Source organism: Dromaius novaehollandiae, chromosome 1 (genome assembly GCF_036370855.1).
Source record: "Dromaius novaehollandiae isolate bDroNov1 chromosome 1, bDroNov1.hap1, whole genome shotgun sequence".
Taxonomy (NCBI): domain Eukaryota; kingdom Metazoa; phylum Chordata; class Aves; order Casuariiformes; family Dromaiidae; genus Dromaius; species Dromaius novaehollandiae.
This window is the reverse complement of record NC_088098.1, coordinates 209,316,997-209,338,083: the sequence shown is the minus strand read 5'-3', so window position 1 is coordinate 209,338,083 and position 21,087 is coordinate 209,316,997. Positions and strand designations below refer to the sequence as shown.

Here is a 21,087-nt window from a genome sequence, read left to right as displayed (position 1 = left end):
TGTAGGCATCCAGCAGACAAAAGAACCCCTTTACTATTCTCCTTATCTGCCCATAAGATCTTGTTCATGGTCAGCAAGACCTCAAGATTCTTAAAATGTTATAACGAAATAGATATTTCACTAAAATAGTAATGGTCTAGGTCACTCTAATAGTCCTGCTAATTCTGCAGTTTCAAAGGGAGCCAGAGGAAGCAAACAAACCATATGAGAACACTGCATCAGGATTTCAAGTCACTGTTTATGAGACTCCTGCTGTTTTAACAGCCACCTCATCCTTGGCAGAGTTTAACATTCAGGATGTAGAATTCCTTAGAAAGTTTAAGACTGCATTTCTGGATAGGGCTGCCTCTCTCTTTGTACTATTCTGTCATACCTGCAGTCATGAGATGTTCCCACTTCCTAGCAGTATTGTCTCTGAGAGGCTGTCAAGAAGATGAAACTTACCTTCTCTTTTCTTCATCAGAAATAATCCCCACCTGATGATATTCTAGGAACACAGGGGTACAATGGATTCTCTGCAGAAAGGTAAGGGTGTGTTTCCTAAAGCAGAAGGTGCAGAATTGCCAAAACAAATTCTGTTTTTTTCATCAATAATATACATAATTATGATTGCAAGCCTGCAGCCTTGGACAAGAGTTTACTATTTTAATTACAGTAGACTATGACTCCCCTCCACAAAATAAAACAAAGGTGTGATTCATGACAGCTTTACTTCATTTTTGCACTAATCTGACTATTCCCTATGCTTACATACAGTAAAGAAATCTACTGGTCTTACTATATTAACAGTGATCTCCTGTTAGGTATGTACTGTATAGCAGTGCATGTAGATAAAATGAAATAGTTCTAAAACATCACAATTCATAACAACTTCAATAGTCACCTCAATCTTCTGCCACTTTTTCTTTTTAAAGGCGCAAGCACATCTGATGTCATTTCTAAATTCTCATTAAATGTAGAGGCTGGCTTAAGTTCTTACTGTCAAGAGAATCTCACCAAAGGTTGTACAAGGTGAAAACATTGTGACAGTGTTTTCCAGTTCACTGATAATGCAGCAGAAGATAGACAGAGATTGTAATGATAGGGGATACATATTTGGGTTTTGAAGGATTCTGGGATTTACAGATGGAAGAACATGGCCTGGGCAAACAGCTAGATGTTCTGTCCCCAGGCAGAGAATACCAATGGCAACTGTTTCATGTGTGTTTGAAAGAGAGGGGGGCAGAGAAGTGGGAAGAGAATGAAATCCTATCAAGTAACTACATCCCCAAAGAAAATCTTTCTTCCCCTTATTAACTTGTATTGTATCATTGACATTTTTGATGCATGCCTCCAAATCTCTAAATGCCTTTTTCTCTCTTTTATAATTCCTCTTTCCCACTTTCTGCTGACTGCCCTGGAACAAATCATTCACAGGTGTTACTGTAACTTTCACCACTAAAATATTTTAAATAAGGAAGTAGCAAATCTGTTGACATGAATTAAAAATATTACTGCAGTCACAGTGCTTAACAATTAAGACAAGGTTGATGAAGAACAGTTTTCTCTCAGCTCAGTCTACTCAAAGTCTAGATTTTGTAACTGGCTACAGCTTCTGTCAAGGGAAAGCAGATGGGGACGTCATGATATTTTCATAGTGAGAGTCCTAAAACACTCTAAGACTAATAAAAACAAAAAGCTTAATGATATACAGACTGTTAATACTTTCCCTGCTGTGAGACACAACTTTAATTAAATATATTCACAGTTAACTAACTGCAGATTGGAGGGAGCACTGGAGACTGAAAGGTCGCGAGTGAAAGATCAACAATGACAGCCAACAGTCAAACTTAAAAATGACAAACAAAATAACAAATCTGCTTCTTGGACAGTGCCTGGGGGGAAAAAAATTATCATGGCTAATCTGCAAAGTGCTCCCCATCTCTGCAACTTAAAGCATAAAGTAGCAATCAAAAATAAATAAAGAAAAAACATCCGCAGTACCCCTGGATGCCAAATTTCAGATGATGGAGGCTTTGACTGCAGGGTAGAAAAGGATCCCAAGACAGTCTGGCTGCCCTTGAAACTTTACCTATATCTGTCTCTCTTTAGCTTCCTCTTCAAACATGTCAACTCCAGTAGTTTTTCCTCCAAAAGAATTTTTGATAGGTCAAGGAATTACTCTCGAATGAAATGAGCCTTCATTAGGGACCAAAGAGGGCATCTGGTTCAAATCAAATCCTGGCTCAGACAGCATGAATATTTTTCCTTTACTGATACTAGAGTTCTGCAATTTACAGGGAACAGAACAGGGCACAGAATGCCAATTCAATTAAGCAACGCTACTGTTTCCTCTAACACCAGCAGGGAAGTTAGCTGTTGGAAGGCAGAGACTCCTGAGAGCCACCAGTTACTTGCTGTGTAACCTAGGGCAAGATTTTTCGTATTCTCATACCTCAGATATCTGGCAAGAGTGCTGAAGTCTTAATTAACATTTGAGAAACATGGAGATGACTGCAGAAAAAGTGAAGAGTTTTGTCATTTTTACTTTTGCATTCAGACTTGCTGTACACAGCTCTGTTCCTATTGTTCACCTCCCAATCCCATTTAAGTTTTTTTTTAAAAAGCCACTGGCTATTTGAATATGTCAATTTGTAAGGTAAGGACTACGCTACAGCTAGGAGACTGCTGTTTCTGAAAGTGGCAGTCCTGACTCCCATAACCCCTAAGCATGAGTACTTCCTTGAGCTCAGGTGTTCTGCTGACTGATCTGTGAGCTGGTTGTGCTCACTAAAACATGGGGAAAAAAATCTAACCCCATGAAATGGTTAATTCTTTTGAAATAAGAGAGCAGAACTGGCTCACTCAGGCGATCAGATGAGCTCTGGAGACAGCACACAGGGAACAGCAGGAGTACATTTCCAGGGAACTGGTGTGGCGGTGGAGCAGAAAACAGGACTCTGGGTGGCTGCAAGCTCATGCTGTATTGTCTCAGCCTTACACATACAACCTCACTGTAAGCATTCAAGTCAACACTTCTAGGATTGACTCAGTTTTCAGCTAAAAAGGAGCATAGGGTCAGTAAACATGACCCTTTTCCAGATAAAAAGTGGGAACCTTCAAAAGTTATGAGGCCTTAAAATTCAAGAACATTTTTAAAACCTACCTCAAGTAGGCCTGTTTGACATGCTATGGTTCTGGAAACCATTTCTCCTGTTTTCCTTCACACAGTGTATTCAAAACTCTTTTCAGAGAGCCAAGGAGCTGATAAGTGAGGCAGGAGGAGTTGGACAGGAAAATATAAGACAAAATTTAAAATCTCTAATAAATATTTAGATCATTCCCTCATGATCATGCTACAGGAAGCATCAAGAAAGCTTGCACATTAACTAGATTTGATTGAGGGCAAAGGAGAAGGGAGGAAGGAATTCAGTGACATGTTTCAGAGAAACAAAGTCCACATTTTGCTCAGTTTTCAACTTTCCATATTGTTCCAATAAGAATTGTTAATGAAAAATAAATAAAATGTGGAGTAAAAATTGCTTTCTTTTTCAAAATAAAATTTCACCTGGTGGTTTTCTGCCCTGATCATTGTCCCATTTTTCCTACAGTGACCCCTCCTTTTCCAACAAAGGGAAGGAGAGAAAGTAAAGAGAAAAGAAAAATTGCCAGTTCATTACAAAAATTAAAAATTATCTTCCATCTCCTCCTTGTTAAGCATCCATACCCCTTTCTGCCTAGTGGGAAAAGAAGAGGAGAACATAAGTTCAAAAGTTGAAATTTGTGTGTTTAGTTAGCAATATTTCACTATAAACTCTCAGTAAAAGGCAGTAGAAGGAAAAATTGCTTCAGCAGTTGTTCTGGTTAAAGGCATCCTTATGTTCTGCTATAATACGGGCAAAGCAAAAATTTCCCATTAAAGGGAAAAAAAATTCTATCTCATCCAAACTTCCTCTAATCTTACTTGTTTCTTGAAATTCAAACTAGCTCCTACTAATGAATCAGATTAATAAATGTACAATGCACGGACATATTAACGCACAAATCCCTTTCTTGGGCTCTAGATTAAGTGTTATGATTGACTATTCTGTAATATATAAAAATTAAAAATTGTTCCTTCTCATCATCTCTCTTGCTTTTTAAAGAAAACCGGTAAGAACCAAACTATATTTCCTTTAAATTATTTATTTTTCTTCTGCTTGTTCCCACCCTTTTTTGGAATCCTCTGAAGTTGGAACTTCTCATATTTGTTATATAATAATTGAGTAAACTTCTATTTTTACCAGCATTACCCTTATTTTTAAGGTTCAGCCACTAAGTACTCTAACGGAAAAAAACAAAGCTTTCACTCTGGAATAGACACATTGAGCTTGATAAATTGAAAGGGCCTGTCAGGCAACATTGCAAAGAGAATCCTATGCTTCACCTTAAAATAGGAAATCTAGAAGGTATTACCAAAATATCAACTAGTACGCATTCACACTAATGGAGGGAACAGAAGGCATGTGTCCTTCAGAGATCTGGCCTGTCATCTTCAAGCCTGTGTTTGAAATTAAGTTTAATTAACCTCAAAAGATAAATCAAGACATTTGGCATTCCACTAAATCCATCATGAATCCCTTGAAAGAGAGGAGCTAACAAACATATTCCAGGATTAAGTGCCTTTTTATTTCAGCAGGGATTGAGAGACCAGACATTTCCTGACCCATGTTAACAATACTGTAACTCCATCTTTGGCAACAAATATATGTATTTTATTCAATTGTGTTTGGAACTGTTGCGGTCTGTTGGAAGCTGATCAGCTGCCTTCCAGTGAACATAAGGATAAATCTGCTTTGTTTCTGGTGCAGTATGTATGTTAGCTTTCCATGCTGTGCCACTCCAATCCAGATGGTGCTTCGCCACTTGCTGGCTGCTATAAAGTCCTTGCTCTGAACTGGGGAAAACCAGAAGCAGATCTAATCAGTGTAGTCCTTACACAGCAAAAGCACCATAAGTCAGCATAAGCATTAGCAGAGCCTCACTCTCACAGAAAAATGTAGTAGCTTGTTGATCTGTTTGTGAGCCAGATTCTCTGCAGGGATATATCAATACAGTTTCAACTAGCAAGCTGACCTGTCCTTATGCATTTATCTACTGTTGTCAAGCTCTGTTGTCATGCTCTTTTTTAAGCGGTAATTGCACAGATTTTGGTAAGTCCAGCGGAACCAGAGACCTGCTCTGAAACAGAATTCATTTCAGACAGAACGGAAGAGAGGGATGCTAGCCTTGCTGAGTAAATCACGCAGTCATGATGACTGGGAGCTTGAACGCCAGCTCATTGATGTGTAAACTATAGATTTGGGGGTGCATATTTGGGGTTTTTTTTGTCTCCTTTTTTTCTTTATATACTCTTTAAACTCCCAGTGGTAAATCAAAGCCAAAAAACCACTCAGGTATTAGTATGCACTTTGTGGTGAGTCACATTTTTAAAAGAGATTGGAGAGGTGTCTAAATTTGAATCACAGTTTCAGATTAGCTAGATTAGGCATCAGTATCTACAACAGCTATGAGATCAGCAAAGTAACAGTCTCAACCGTAAAGCAGGATAAATACTGAGGCCTTTTGCTTGCAATGATGAGCCCCATGCTGCTCTGGTAAACTGTTCTTTGTACTCTGACTTAGTAGATGAAAGCAATAACAACAGCACTGAGGAGGGCTGACCAAGCTAGTACTTCCAGCTTCTTTGCCCCCTCCAGCAGTGAGATGGCCAAATGGCTGATTAGCCTCATGCGTTATGGAAGCCAACTTACCTTTAATGTACTCAGAGTAATAGAGTTAATCCATAAAGGCCTCATCCTCTGCGCAGCAGACAACTGGAGGCAGTAACTTCATCAGTTGTCCGAAGCTTTGCCGTACTTGCTCACTCCCTTCAGGACCTATGTGATCTTCAGTAGTTTCACCGACAGCCAAGGGAGCCCACTCATAAAAATGTCTGAGACACTTGGATTTTATTAATATATTTCCTGTGGGTAAAACAATTCACAGGGTTTCACAGCTAAATGCATTTAGCTAACTCATGACTTTTTATAAAATGTGTGAAGCTTTAAAGCTTTTTAATGCAATTTTGTATTGAGATTTTGATTTTGTTTTAAAGGTGACTGGAACATTGTGACTGCGATCAGAAGAACTTCTTCCTTCTAAATAGACACATTTTGTAACCACATTTCTTCACTCATTAATTCATATCCTCAGTTACTACTTTGATCCAGGATGACTCATGTTTACAGGCTCTGTGTGACTCTCCAGGCCACTGACTGGCTTTTATGCAGCTTTTAAAAGGTGCAACATTCTGTAAATTTTACACCAATATGAAATATGTAACCTACCTACCCCAAACTACAGACGCTAATGCTTTAAACTAAGGCAGTGCCATTAACATTGCAATAATGGTTTCTTGGATTCATACTATAATCAAGCATTGGTTAGGGCTTTACTGCCTTTGCTCATCCAGGATGGGTGAAAACTTCCATTTTACTTTTAAAAACATAATAATAATTCATATTAATATATTTAGCATTCATTTGTCATATCAAATGTCAAACTCAGGGAATCTTAGTCAAGCTTAGCAGATGTTTAGATAATCATCTGTAGCCCTTGTTAAAATAATAAAAACAAAATTTGTTTTCTTGGAAGGTCAGCCTAAATGTCATCTTCTGGCTGCCTGATTCTCAGAGAGGGGATTTATGGAAAGAAACAATTGATGTGAAACAGTTTAGTGTTGTAAACTCCCAGTCCCAAAGCTACCAGCAGTGTCTCCTGGCTGAATATCATACAAGGCTCTATTTTAGATTTTCTGATTTATCCCACACTGTATAAAGAGCTCTGTCATTGTCTTCTTCATATTTATTATTGAAAAGGTATCAATTCTTTTAAATAAAAAAATGAGAACAGGTGCTACTTTGAAAAGAAAGCACATATGTTATGCCTAAGCATGTATATATTGAAAAAAATACAATGTGCAAAGAGAACAGCTTGCATAAAGCTCTACATACAAAAGTGATTTTATTACTATAGGATAACAGTTTACTGCTTGTTAGTCATAAAACTAAGGCAGTTTACTTCCCAGATGTAGATGGCTAGCAGTGATTACCAAGTCAGTCACCACCTTCAGCAGGAAGGTAGTAACCACAACACAACCAATAATTTTTAATTGTACAACCAGACTTTCAAGAATCTTGGCATGAATTTGCAGGCAAGGATTCCTGTGGTCTCCGTATCACAGGCCCAGGATACATCTACATTGCAAATTGCAACAGAGTGTACAGAAAACAAGCTAGTGTGGCTACAAGAAGCAGTATAGCCATAGAAAGTCAGAGCTTCACATGTGCTAATTTATCCTGCTGCGAATCTGAATACGGTCTTAGAAACAGGACAAGCCGTGTTAGTAGAAAACTCTATTTAAATTACATTGGATGTTTTGCATGTCCAAGTACCCAGAGTAGGTATAGACGTGTGAATCTTTACATTGGATAGTTCCAACCCTAGGGATGCTGGGAGGTCTTTTTGACTTTCATTTTTGTTGTCACTTTTTTAATTCTCCCAGCCAGACTCTGATATTGATTCTTGTTTAATTCATTGGTCTTCTCCTAAGGTTTTGCATTTAATATATTTTTATGTGTTTCAGACTCTACTGACAAAAGAGCAGGACAGGCCAGTATTTTTCTACCTTTTATATTTAGGCTGTTAGCTCATCAGGGAAAAAGATAGTATAGGACCAAGCCCATAGGAACTGTGATCTAATCAAAGATTTGTAAGCAATACAAATGCACAAATGTTTGCAATACAAATAGTAGAGTAACTTCTGAAACCCTTTTAAGTTTAGAACTATTACTTATTTTGCATAAGAACAAAAGTCTTAGAAGGCCAAACTGACCAGACCCAGGTATTTTAGTTTCGTAAGTGGAAGAAAGGATACATGGATTCATTACCAATCCTGATGTAGTTCAGTAATGCAGCATTCCTACTGCAGTTCACCATTCCTATTCAAACAGTCCAAATACACATCACATTTCTGATGCAGCATATAAAACAAAAGATTTCTTTCAGTTTCCTATCTCCTTTTGAGGTGAGCTTATCAAAAGGAAACGCAGATTTGAAGACATCTTTTGTCTACAGTATAGAGTACATGGCTGTGGAAAAACATCAGAAGAATTCATTCTGACCAATTCTTTTAAATATCTACTGTCAGCAATATCTAACACCACAAGGGTAATAAAAGTGCAAAGCATTCTGGGATGATGACTTACACGGATACTTCAATTTCAACACAGAAAACGCCTTTAATAACTATTCAGATTAAATAGTAATGCATAAATGAATGCATTTCGTGCAAGTCTTATAAGCATTGCAAATGCAAAGCATAAAATATCATCTCTGACATGTTTGTCATTGGGATGACACAAAAGAAGCAGAGAAAGCAGAAATAAGGATATTTACAAATAAAATGTAAGTGGCCCAAAGAAAAGTTCTTTATTGACTTCTTTATTTAGTTCATTGCAGCCTACTTACCTTCCTCTCAAGAGCTATATATTGAGAACACAGACTAAAGTAATGTGCTGGAGTAAGAACTGGAGCTGGATTTGAAGTCTAAACATTGGCATGCTCCCCTGTTTTTGTGCCTTCTGTGTTTAAAAGACAGTGTTTTATTTGCCTCTAACAACAAATAACTTAATATTAGCCACCTGGATTGGAATGCAAACCTCATCAACTTTAATGTTGAGCTTGCAGAAAAAGAAATACAAGTAAAAGTAAAAAGTGATAGGAAGTACAAATCAGATTTCACAGTGGTGCGGCACACTTACTATATGCCCTTCACAATTCTCTTTATGGGAAAGAGCCAACACAAAGCATCCTCAGAGTATAATTCAACAGTGGCTTGTATGCAGCTGCCTTTTTTCTGGCATGGTGCGTTTAGCTAGTATATCCAGTTAGCTAGCTACAATTCAGTTCTCAGTGCTCTAGGTGATAAATTATTGGCGACTGTATTAATCCAACTCAATGGGAACAGCTTTGGCCAGAACTTTTGCTCCCCTCTGCCCACAAATGTGTCCTAAATCATTAACAGATTATCTATCCTTAATGGGCAATCTGCTGACCTGAGCAGGCAGCTCAGTGTTATTTGTCTGCATAATATTCTGAGCCCATCTGTGTGACTGATAACACAAACTCTTCAGATTTTGCCAGTCTTTTCCTGGGCTGTTCCATCAAAAGGCATAAAGATTTTAGAGAAGCAGGGAGTTAGGACATATAGACTATCTGTGAGGCACAGTTAATTTAGCTAAACTAAAATTTAGAAGATTTACCTTCAAGTATAATTAAACTTTGTAAGTGGAATAAAAATATTTATAATTGTATTAATAGAGGATGATGATATCTGGCTGCCAGGCTGTCACTTATCCTTTTAAAGTTCTTATTCCAATAGCATCTTTTAATGGCTAGCTTCCCAAGGCTTTCAGAAAGAGTAGATACAGCATAAAAATTGTATCAATAACTTGGGCCTCCTTGGAGGCATGGGATTGGCACTGAGTCTTGAATAAAAGACTGTATAAAACTATGACTAATGATCTATTTGCCATTTTCTCTTCTCTCATTGATCAAAGTCAGTCCCTGTTGCAACTTGCAACACCATTGATTTTGACAGATTCACAACAGAACATTTGATCCATTAGGTTTTCATAAATTTTGATGGAAATGAGCTGGCGAAACAATATTCTTAAAGAGTCATACCACTAGCCAAATGAGGGAATAAAAAGACTGATGTTGATGCTGTTACACTTTAAATAAGCTGAATCCAAAACGAATATCTGAGATCTAAAATAGAATAGGAACTAAACAATCCAGCTGAATCCATGGAAGTACTTAGCCTGCCAAGAACCATGTTCTCCCCAATACCCTGACAAAATTCTAAATCCATTTCTAATGCATGTAACAGATCTCTCTCTGTGGGGCCAGAATCATCAAATACGGAGATCAGTTATAGCACCAACTAGGAAACACTAGTTCTCTAATTCTAGCTGTAACTGTTTAATCCTTTTTGCTTAGGATGCTCTTGGTTCAGTCTCTAGTATGTCATTGCATATCATGGAGGTCACACATTCATTCTGTGTCATTGATAATGAAATTTAAGCCAAGTAGCATAACTCTGTGGTAGCTGCTCTAATTAACCCAAAGGATGTAAGTTTAAAAAGGGTCACAGTGTTAAACAACTCACCTCCCAGAGCTTATCTGTTCATCTGTCTTTGTTCTGACGCTGATTTATGGCTGTGATTCTTGCATAGTGGAGTAAGAGGATTTGGACAAAGCAGTATGGCCCTAGGCCAGGCCATATCCTGTGTCTTAAAAAACAGAAGTTGTCTATGAGTTATCTTCCACTAAACTGCACCACAGATGTGACTTCTATGACAAGACCATATGCATACATTATCTGCCTGACTTCCTCTCTGCCTTCTACTCTGTTTCCTATGTGTTTCCATTATGACACTTTTTTAAACACCTTACAACGGGGAAAATGTTCAGCATCCAGAATAGGCTAGGATCAATCCCAGCATAAATTGAATCTTATTCACCCATGATGGCTTTTCTTTGAAATACAACTCCTCACACACTTGCAACATAAGAAACTAGATTGACACAGCATGGGAAAAAGGAAAACACACAGCTTGCATCAAATAGAGGAGACCAACTCCTCAGTCTAGAACAGCCTGAAATAGACATGGAGGTTGAAAATTTAAATTTGTTACAGAAGTGCTAAGGGACATCAACCAGATTAGGCCTCTGACTGTGGTAAGTGTTATACAGATGGCAAGCATCAATCTCAGCTTCAGAGAACCCACAGTACAAAAACCATCATCAGTGTATGCCTCCCCTCTTTTCTAACCCTAAGAAGGTAGAATGACAAGAGCAGGAATTTCAGAGACAGGCATAAGCATTTTTGTCAACAATTCTATATTTTTTTAATATTTGCATTAAAAGGAGACAGTTTGAATTGCCTACTGTATGGGATCTGCACAGTACATCCCTTTTTCATAGTGTATAAATGCACATCTCAAACAGACACCTTTTCAGATTATACATTTTAAGCCAGTAGGAATGCATTTGGCTGATCTCATACCATCTCCTACCTAACGAGAGACACAGAGCCTTAGTCAAACAATTCCTGTACAAAGGCACAAATGATAGCAGAAATATTTAAAGGCACAAAATTTGTGAGCTGACATATTTATTCACCCTGCATGTCTACTGTGGACCAGCTTGCAATTGCCTTTGCCATCAGTTTTCTTGGTTAGTTAAACTGCCAAGAAAATGCAGTAGCATCACAGTCCTTCATCATCTTATTAATAAATGACTTAATGATTGAGGATAGATACTAGACTATTCAGCAGACTAACAGCAACAGAGGATACATTCCTATTTAAATGGATTTCTGTCATATGATCCAAGTTTTCCTGAAAGCCTTATTCTGGTCTCCCTATGTACAATTAATACAGAGATAGATCATTTTTACAATGTTCATCTATACATATATAGGTCCATAATCACTAGAACAACTGCAAGGCTTGTTTGCTTGCTCTCTACATATGGTACAAAAATGATAAATGACATGGTAGTGTTAGGATGTGTTAGGCATCTGCAGAGGACTCCATGAGCTCTCTTCAAAGAACCGTTAAAATCCTTACTACACTATGAAACTCTCACTACCCTGACTGGATCACCCAATGACATCAGACAAGGTATCCTGGGTAGATATTCTAAGTGAGTAATGCTTGGATTGAACATCCAAAAAATTTTGTATTTATCCATTAATATGATTTCACTTTCCGACATTTGCCAGTTGTAATAATGAATCTACTGATTGCTCTAATGAATGGTATCTACTTCCCTGTCCTTCATAGAAGGATCACTAGGTTACACAGCTGTAAATCAAGGGGCACTATTGAAGTTTTAGAGTGGCAAATGGGAAGAAAAAGCAGCAGGTGCAGAAAAGAGTAAGGGGTCTAAGACTAAAGAAAGCTGTCCTTGTCCAGAGAAAGGAAGCGATTGTCTTCAACACTGCACACAGACAGAGCACTGTTATTGAAACTTTGTCAGTGTTAGTAACACTTGTTTCTGATTCCCTAGAGATCAAGAGTCACTGCTCAGTAGAGAGATGCCTTTTGAAATTGTCTTATTTGTAAAAGTAACACTTTTACAGTTGGAAACTGCAGAATGAGTTAGGTAGCTAAAATACATGCAACATAATAGAAAACAGATGTTGTACAAAGTGGGAGTTTTACAAGACCCAGCTGTAAGATCAGAGGACATCACCTAGACTCAGAGCATTGCCAGGTTCATATTATTTCATCTATTATCTCTAATGTGAGCAGTCATATAGCTATTTCTATCGTGCTTAGCTTTCTAAAAATTATAATTCAGTAGCTAATATTAATCACAACAATAATGATTCCCCTTGGAATCACAGAATCACAAATCATGGAATTTGTGTGTCTATAACATGGGGCTGAAATAGCAGCAACAAAGGGAAATACCGAGGCTGTTCAGTGTTTTTAGTCTAATTCCTGGACTCCCTATCTGCAAAGGAGAAAAAGTCAGTGAATGCATTCCAGGTGTCCAAGTGGAAGAATCTCAGTCACTTGCAATACACATTTGCTAGTTCGTTCTTTCTCTAGTCCATTGCCCTAAATATGATTATGCATATGCACTAAAGAGAAGTTCCATTTTTCTTAGGTAAAATGGTCAAATTCTGTGTTCGGTTACTGTGCCATAAATCAGTCAAATACCTCTAGACTGAAACACTGTAAATGAAGATTGCTGCATTTGTGTGTTGCTACTGGGCTTAATTAGGATTTTGGTAGTACATGGTCTTCATTCACGCTTTCACCTCAGAAATAAATTTTGCCTCATTAGCTTTTTATGTTAACATTAGCACTTAGTTCTGGTGGATCTTCTGAATGTGTCAGTATGAACCGAAATTCACATATGCACTTTTTTAACTATTATAAACCAGCAAAAAAAAAAAGGAAGGATGTTTATGTTCTTCTGAACTAGTAAACATTATTTAATAGAGCCATAAGCCATTCAGTTTCAATGCACTTTTGGTTTTGCAATACAAGCATGTATCACCTTTGCATTTAATGGGTTTCAGACAGCTAGGAATTATCCATGCACTGTGAATCTGTGGACCTGGGTTTATGTCAGTTCAGGTAATAATCTCCTTCTCTCAGACTAAGGGGAATACCAATGTTCTGCCTTCAAGGCAAGAGAGTGTCAGCTTTGGAAAGCCTGAGCAGCAACACAGATAGAGATACATTCAGACTGCATCTGTAGAAAGTAAAAACAGGCCGCAGGCAGCCTTTTGCCAGTAAAGCAAGTATGTTCTGGAAAGTGGACAAGCCTTCTGGTTCACAACCTTTTCATTTCATCTCACTATTCTGAACAATAATCTCACTACTTGTTCTGGGGGTAGGAGGTATCCTTTAGAGTGATGTACACAGCCCAACGGTTTTTTTCTTAAGCACATGAATAGATTCCAGCCCTTTGACATTTCACTCTGATACATAGGAGTTAAGAACATAAACCCAATTTTTCTTTTATTGTCCTGAATTATGACAACACTGAGAAACTGAGGAACTGCCAACTGAAATCAAATTCTACTCAGTACACAAATCATATATACAAATGTGTATATGTACTGACACTGCAACATTTTATGGCATATGTAACCCACAGGTGTTTTCACAAACCAGAAACTTGGAATAAAGCTTCGGGTGTCATTTCTTTTCATCACCCTTTATCACAAGCCAGGAATCCCCCAGAAACCACAGTTTAGCCTCCTTGGAGAGAAAAGAAAGTTCACCCTTCCCATTTGTCCCCTTTGATCCATCTTTGCCTTCCATTTGTACTAAGTACAGCGCATTAATCCTCTGAAGAAAGGTCACAACAGCGAGGGTGCTGAGTAACTTCATACAGAAATTCAGCTGCAGAAACTTATCTACTAACTTGAAGTGAGAATGCTAGAGAAGGAAATTGGAAACTCTGCTATGTCTTTTGTCACATACAGATAGTTTGTTAGATTGTGTCCCCAAGAACATTCCTCCACCAAAGAGAATTAGAGTCAACATATCCCAAAGATTAAAATCACTCCCCAAAAGAGGAACATTGACTTTCAGGACAGCACATTCTAATCTGAACTTCAAAGCTCAAGCTAGCATTCATTCTGTTGTATCCAGAAATTCAATAGCTACTCAATTTTTCTTGTTAATTCAAACATATTAATAAGTAATTATTTTAAATCAAAGAGCCCTCCTCAGGATGCATCTCAGACTGGGGAACTGCTGAGATAAATGAGGTTAAGAAAACTAATTCTCTGTCTTTTTACCACATATTGAAATAGTCTAGCTTTGCACTGGGGATTAATTCCACAGTAGCTAACTTATGACCACGTCAAAAAGTGGTTTCAAACTCTGCCAAGACATTTGAGAAATGAGAGACATCCAACTCTCTTTCTATCACACGTAGAGAGAGTTCAGTTTTAACCTTGCTTTGCTGTATAAAATGTTCTTTTCCCATTTTAAGACTTATAATATTCTTTTCATTTTACCTTTGGGTGACGATTCATTTAGTATAAGACTGCCAAACCTATGCATTAAAAATACATCTATAACTCAGCTCCCAAAGAATGCAATTAGAAAAAAAAGTGTAATTAAAAAAGGCAGATTCAAATATTTAAATATATAAGCTACTTTGAACATATTTTTGAGATTTAATCTATAAACATGAGATACAATCTTTTTTTTTTTTTTTAGGGAAAACTATATTAGAACTGGGACTTTTATCCTGAGTAAAATGATATCTATTTAATCAAATTCAAGAGCTGAAAAAAGGCTGGTATCAAATCCATAATGATTTTCTATGGCCAACCACTTCTGCTATCACAGAGCATTTAAGTCTTATCATAGTTATCCTCACATAGTTATCCCTTTGAAGCTGGGCAGTAAATACATCAGAGTTTCCGCATGCCCCCAAACAAGTCTAAGAGCAGAACTCTGGGCATTTTTTACTGTGTGGCAGTAATTTTTTCATAAGACTATTTTTTTCACATTGTATATTTGTTTATGTTTCAGCCTCACAGCATCGATCCAGACCTTGTTTACAGTTTATTCACCTGAACTGCTAAAACTGAGGCACAGAAATAATGGCTCGGACAAAGCTGAATAAGTGCATCAGTCAGAACTTGAACCCAGAGACCTTGCCCACTATCTATTGCATTACTTCTATTACCGCATCTCCATGCAATGCATATGCTCACCTGGGAGGTGGGAAACACATGCTCTAAATCAAGCAGTGCCATTCCTTGAACCTGGATTTCCCCATGTCTCAGACAAGCGATCTTCTCCAGATTAATGGTTTTATCTGCATTATTATTATTTAATTATTATTTAAATCAAATTCTGGAAATGAGAAAAGAAAGCTTTACTGAAACAAGTATTTCAGGAGAGATATTGGTTGCACACAGTCAACATTTCTAGCTCCCTTCCTGCTTCCTCTTCCATTACCTTTACCTGAAAAAATGAGCAAAAAGATCCCAACAAGCTTTACCTCCACCGTTAGCAAAAGAAAGAGGAAAATTTCTAATGATTACAAGAGGAGATGGCTATTCTGAGAAGCCCACACAAAGAGATGATCAAAGCCTAGGTTAAGATTAAAAAAAAAAAAAAAAAAAATTATTCACAGACACCCGAAGGGGGTTGATTCTATCCTCATGCGGTTCTTGAAATTACAACATTTGCTGAGAACTCCTAAGGATGAAACTTTATAACTATGCTTCAAAAATAAAGGAATCCCAAACTAGAGTTTTATTGTAAGTAGCTGCTTTTCAAGAGCAAACTGTCAAATTTGTCAGTAAGGGAACTCCCAAATCACACCTTCACATTCTGAAAGCCTTTCACTTCCACTTCAGTACTCAAACACAGACAAGGTCCAAAGTAGAGATGGCCCCAAACTGTCACCCACATTTTAAACACACACACATTCAGAACACATATGCAGGGAATGTGCCCCGACTTCTGCTGAATCACAGTAGTCCGTGCATTATCTGTGCGCTCTCATCTCAGACAGACATCGAAACAATGCAGAAAGGTAGGGAGCTATCGATTCACGTCATCCCCTGCTGATACAGTCTAGCACGTATTTGCACTGTTATTGTATCTGTTTTCTTCAACTCGGAAAGACTGCAGCATCATAAACCACCTGTTAGCATTGCCCTTTGAAGAGAGAGAGGGCTGAGGGAACAGGATGCTTGCATTAAGAGTCTCAGTCTAGTGTGATGCTTGCTTCAAACATGGACTCATCTTCTTTCTTGAAATCACCAGGTGCACCATCAAGCCAGGAAGAAAAGAAAAACAATAAAATTGTGAATTCCCAACTGCAGCAATATTTTATGGCCAAGAAAACCAAATCTCAGCAGAACATGAGAGGCTCAGAAAACAGGGAGTTCCAGAGAATCCTAAAATATTCCATTCCATTGCACAACCTAGCTTGTCACTGTAATTAAAAACATATACAGGAAGAAGCTGTGTTTTGGGACAATACAGAGGAAGGTGATTTAGTTGTTGTAGAGAAATACAAAGAAATTACGAATACTTACACAGGAACCAGGAGAAATTAAAAATAAATTCCTTTCTTTACAAAACAGACAAGTTAGTTACAAGGGAAAATATCTAGATTTTTCTTGATTCAGGAGCCAATACAGAAATTAAAGGAAGATTTCAGTAGCACTGAGACTTTGAAGTGAAAGGAACGTGGCACTTGTTCACATTCACAAGAGCTAATGAAAAAGCATGAGTTCCCAGCATCACGAAATCCTCTGGAAAAACAAGGAAGAAAAATCGGTAATAAGGTAATCCAATGAACCATAAAGCCTAATATTAGAAAAAGTAGGCCAATGCTATAAGGAAATCTCAGCAAATTCACAGAAAGTGTATCTAAAAGAAAGCTAGCTACGATCATTAACAGTGAACCCAGAGGAAAGAGATCAAAACAGGCTCATGAAGGATGCCTTTACACATGCACACACACTGCTCTCAGCAAAGCAAAATTCAGAGGCCGACCCTCCTCTTAATATTCTGTTATGAAGGGGGAAACACAGTTTTCAGTCAGCTATCCCAATTTAGACATATAATTCAATAAAGAAAATTTCTTTATGGCAAAGTACACAGGAACTAGTACTAAAAACCCCTACAAAAAAGGAGTTCTTATCCACAGTTGATCTCCCCCAAGGAGACAGAAAAAGCCCTATCAATTATAGCAAAATTTCCCCAGTAGTACAACTCACCCACTCCAAAAATCAATGGCACTCCTATTCATCTTCCTGCATTTAACTCACTCAAACCTTTACTGCTATGCAGTGAAGTGTGTGGGGTGGAATGTAGCAAAACTAGAAACACTAATCAATTTAACTAAAGCTGTATATCCAGATGAAGACTAAACAACATACAACACTAACATATCTTCACGGCTTCTAGGAAGCTACCTTTTGGGGAGAATAATATAGATAAAGATTCCCCCACTGCATTCCTGTTTAAGAGTTCAGTGAATGGTCTTGACCTGGTCCTGCTTCTGTGACAGTCTGACTGGCAGACTGCTTTCTCACAGAATATGAAACTCAGCCTGGAACCAATGTACAGGAGTCAGTAACACTATCACTAACAAAGAAAAGCCCGCCTATGACCCCAACCATGCTATGACAAATTGGACTAATAGAAAAAAAATGCCTAAACAGACACATAAATCATATCCAACGAGGGAAATGCTATTTACCACAGAAATGGTTCTTGACTCCAACCAAGTCCTTTATCTGAGAACCAACAAGAAACAGCTTAGGGATTTTTCTATCACATTGTTTCAGTGTGGCTTTTGTCTATTATTTCTAAGAACTGAAGCATTCTTTTTCTTCTAAGTCAATACTGGCAAATAAGACATGTAGCTAGATACCTCAGCTCCTTACAAAGCTCTTAACAGCAGGCATTCAACACTTCAAACATCTTAATTCCTCTCTCTCTTCTTATAAAAAGAACTTGTGATCTAATTGATACCATTTCTAAGAAACAGAAGAGAAAACTCTGTTTTCATTGTGATATCTGTGAATTCATTTACAGTAGGTGCATCATGTTATGCTGAACATGTCCATAGGGCTTTAAGAGCAAGACAGAGCAGTGCAGTTTAAATTGATTGCTTGAGAGGAATATCTTTAACGCTGCCCTGAGAACACCTTAAAAAAGGCAGAGAGCTGAATGTCAGGTAAGATTCCATATATGAACCATCAATGTCAAGTACTGTTCTGCAGTCTGGAGATTCACTGCAAAGTGAAAAAGTTATTTCAATAGTACCCTCTTATGTTTGGGTATTTTAGCCGAAGAACAACCATCAACCAAAGCTGCCCGAACCACACCAGGGCAGACTGGGCTAACAGAAAGACATAATAATAAATAATAAATAATAAATAATAAATAATCAAGAAATATTTCAAGAAATAATCAAGGAAAGCAAAAGCATGTATCTCATTCCTTTTTTCTTTTTTTTTAACATATGTGCAGGAAAAAACTTCAGTTAGCCAGAAAACAGTCACTGAAATTTCTGGTTTAGCTGGAAATTGAGAATCTAAACAGCAGCAAATAAACTCATTTATTTTCAGTCATTTTCTTTCAAAAGTTAGTAGCAGTCTGACTTACTGACAGAAGAACCTATTTTCCCCCACAGCCTGATAGAAAATATATTAGTTTCCTTTATCATACAGTGCATGGAATTTAATATAATGTTACTGTGGCAGAGGGCACCTGCAAATGAACCGGATGTTGTTAGTTCATGATGATGACTGAGCAATATACTTTTGCATGGTTCTCATTTATGCTTTAGCAGTTGGACAGAACATCTGGTGCTGGGAGTTCATCAGCCATTCTTCATCAACATACTAACAGACAGATCTTAGGAGTGATTGTGAATGCTGATTGGTTTTCCCTAAAATCCAGGGAAATCACAACAGGTATTGAATATAAAGGAGAAAAAGAAATAATGCAGGACTGTGAACAAAATAAAATGAAAACAACAAGAATAAAAAGGAAATTTTTAGGAAGGAAGGAGCCAGGTAAAAACATAAACTGACATAAACTATGTCAGAAACTCTGAACTGATACAAGAATATGCAAAATCACTGTATTAGTTGTTTTTGGCAAATTAAAGCTCCACAAACAGCAGTAGAGAAGCATCTATATTACAGCAGACTTGGCTTACCCTGGTATTTTTACCTCTGTAAAACTTTATTATTGCAGTCTACCCTGGCAACCTTGCAATCATTGTCTTAGAAAACAGGCCAGCACCACTCGCACCTCTGCAAAATATGGACAATAAGAAAGGCAACTCTCATGCTGAGCACACTCATGTCCTTGAGCTATGAATTACTTTCCTTTCTACTTCAGCATGTAAAGAAGGCCTTAGAGTTACCACACTTGCATCTACACCCGCTTTTGACTGGAAGAGCAGCTTTACAGTTTTTTCAACCATTTGGCAAGCTGCCCTGCAAAATTCTAAGGATGTGCTACAGGGATCCCTAATCTGCTCCACTCACAAGACTCTTCCCAGACAACTAATGACTGAAGAGTTCATTTCTAATCATTAATCATGTCTGGGAATTCATCAAGTCAGGTTCAATGCTCCCTCTCAGGGGAATTTACTTTTAATGTTCCGAGTCATTTCTTTGTTTAATAATTTATATTCCTGCATCAGTACTTCTCCGAAAATTGATAGTACTTGCACTGCCTAACACGAAAAAGTTTTTGAAACACAGCTAGGCCAGAACAGAAACTGTGAACAAAGATTTTAGCCCTGAAAATACTAAGCAACATTAGGTCAGCTGCTGAAGTGATTTGCTCAGCCCATGCAGTAGTACTAAAATAACAGCCAAACTGGCAAAAAAAAAAAAAAAAAAAAAAAAAAAAAAAAAAGCCTCAAAAAATCCAAGCCCTCTTTAATAGAAGAGTTGTGATATTCTGATATTGTACGTTTCCAGAGGGCTGTGATGCATGCAGTCTTATGTTTCTTTGTTAGCAAAAGTCTAGCTTTCAGCTCCACACACTGACAATTTACAAATACATCAGGTTTTTTTTTGTATTGTCCTGGGATAAATATCATGATGTATAGGCTAACCCACTTTTTGCCATAAAGTACTATCTTTAGTGATCTATGCTGTGCTGAGTCAAAGGGCATTCTATTGATTTCTGAAGAGCCTGCAATAACCGTGCATGTTCAGAGCAACCGTGCACATGCAGTAGATCTGATAAACCAGGCCTACCACCTCCAGACCTATCAATGTCAGCAGATCTGGAACAGGCCAACAGCTCACCATGGAATACTCTTATGAAGCCTCAGATCAGACAGGTGTGTAGCCCCAAATCCATCTCTAAGTTATCTGCTATGAAAACTCCCACCCTCCAACATCTTTAAAGTCTTCTTACACTTCCTAGCACTCAATTTTAATATTGTGTGCCAGGAGTCAGAATGACCTGCTACATCCTCAGGGATCCTCCATCTATATTACAGACAGGAAGTGTTTAAAAATACTTCATCTAATTCTGTGCAGTCTGGTGCTCCTCTCCTTCTTCTTAATTAGAGCTATGGACTAAAATCTCACTGAGATCTTCATGATATTTTCTTCAAAGATCTAGAATACCACATTTCTATCAATAAAATCATAGGTTTGTTTAATGAATTGGGATCTTCCAGTATCAGCTTTATGTTGGATCAGAAACACTGATATAGACTTTTGAATCAAAAGCATATATTTTTCTGTATCTATAGTATATAAACAGATTTCTCCTACCTATTGCTGCTCATTCAGCCAAAAAACTGAGATTGCTCACTCCTTCATCACTTTTACATCTCTATCCCTTTTTTATTTTACTGCAGAAAGACTACAGAACTCAGAGGTTCTAATAATGTCTTTCTCCTGTAGTAGTTCCTGAAAGCCAATCACCTACAATTCGATCTATGCCAGATTTTCAAAAAGTAACTTCAGCA

At 37.7% G+C, this 21,087-nt stretch overlaps 2 long non-coding RNA genes across 2 annotated transcripts in view; both read right to left on the bottom strand.

Annotated features, from left to right (window-relative positions):
* Positions 1 to 21,087, bottom strand: part of LOC112988553 (uncharacterized) — a 52,404-nt gene that overhangs the window by 6,056 nt on the left and 25,261 nt on the right. The gene's annotated exons all lie outside the window — the stretch shown is intronic.
* LOC112988586 (uncharacterized) lies at positions 4,610 to 10,747 on the bottom strand. The gene is made up of 3 exons (XR_003260573.2): positions 10,232 to 10,747; positions 5,772 to 5,984; positions 4,610 to 4,915 (listed from the first exon to the last, which is right to left on the bottom strand). It is a non-coding gene; the product is annotated as an uncharacterized LOC112988586 (long non-coding RNA).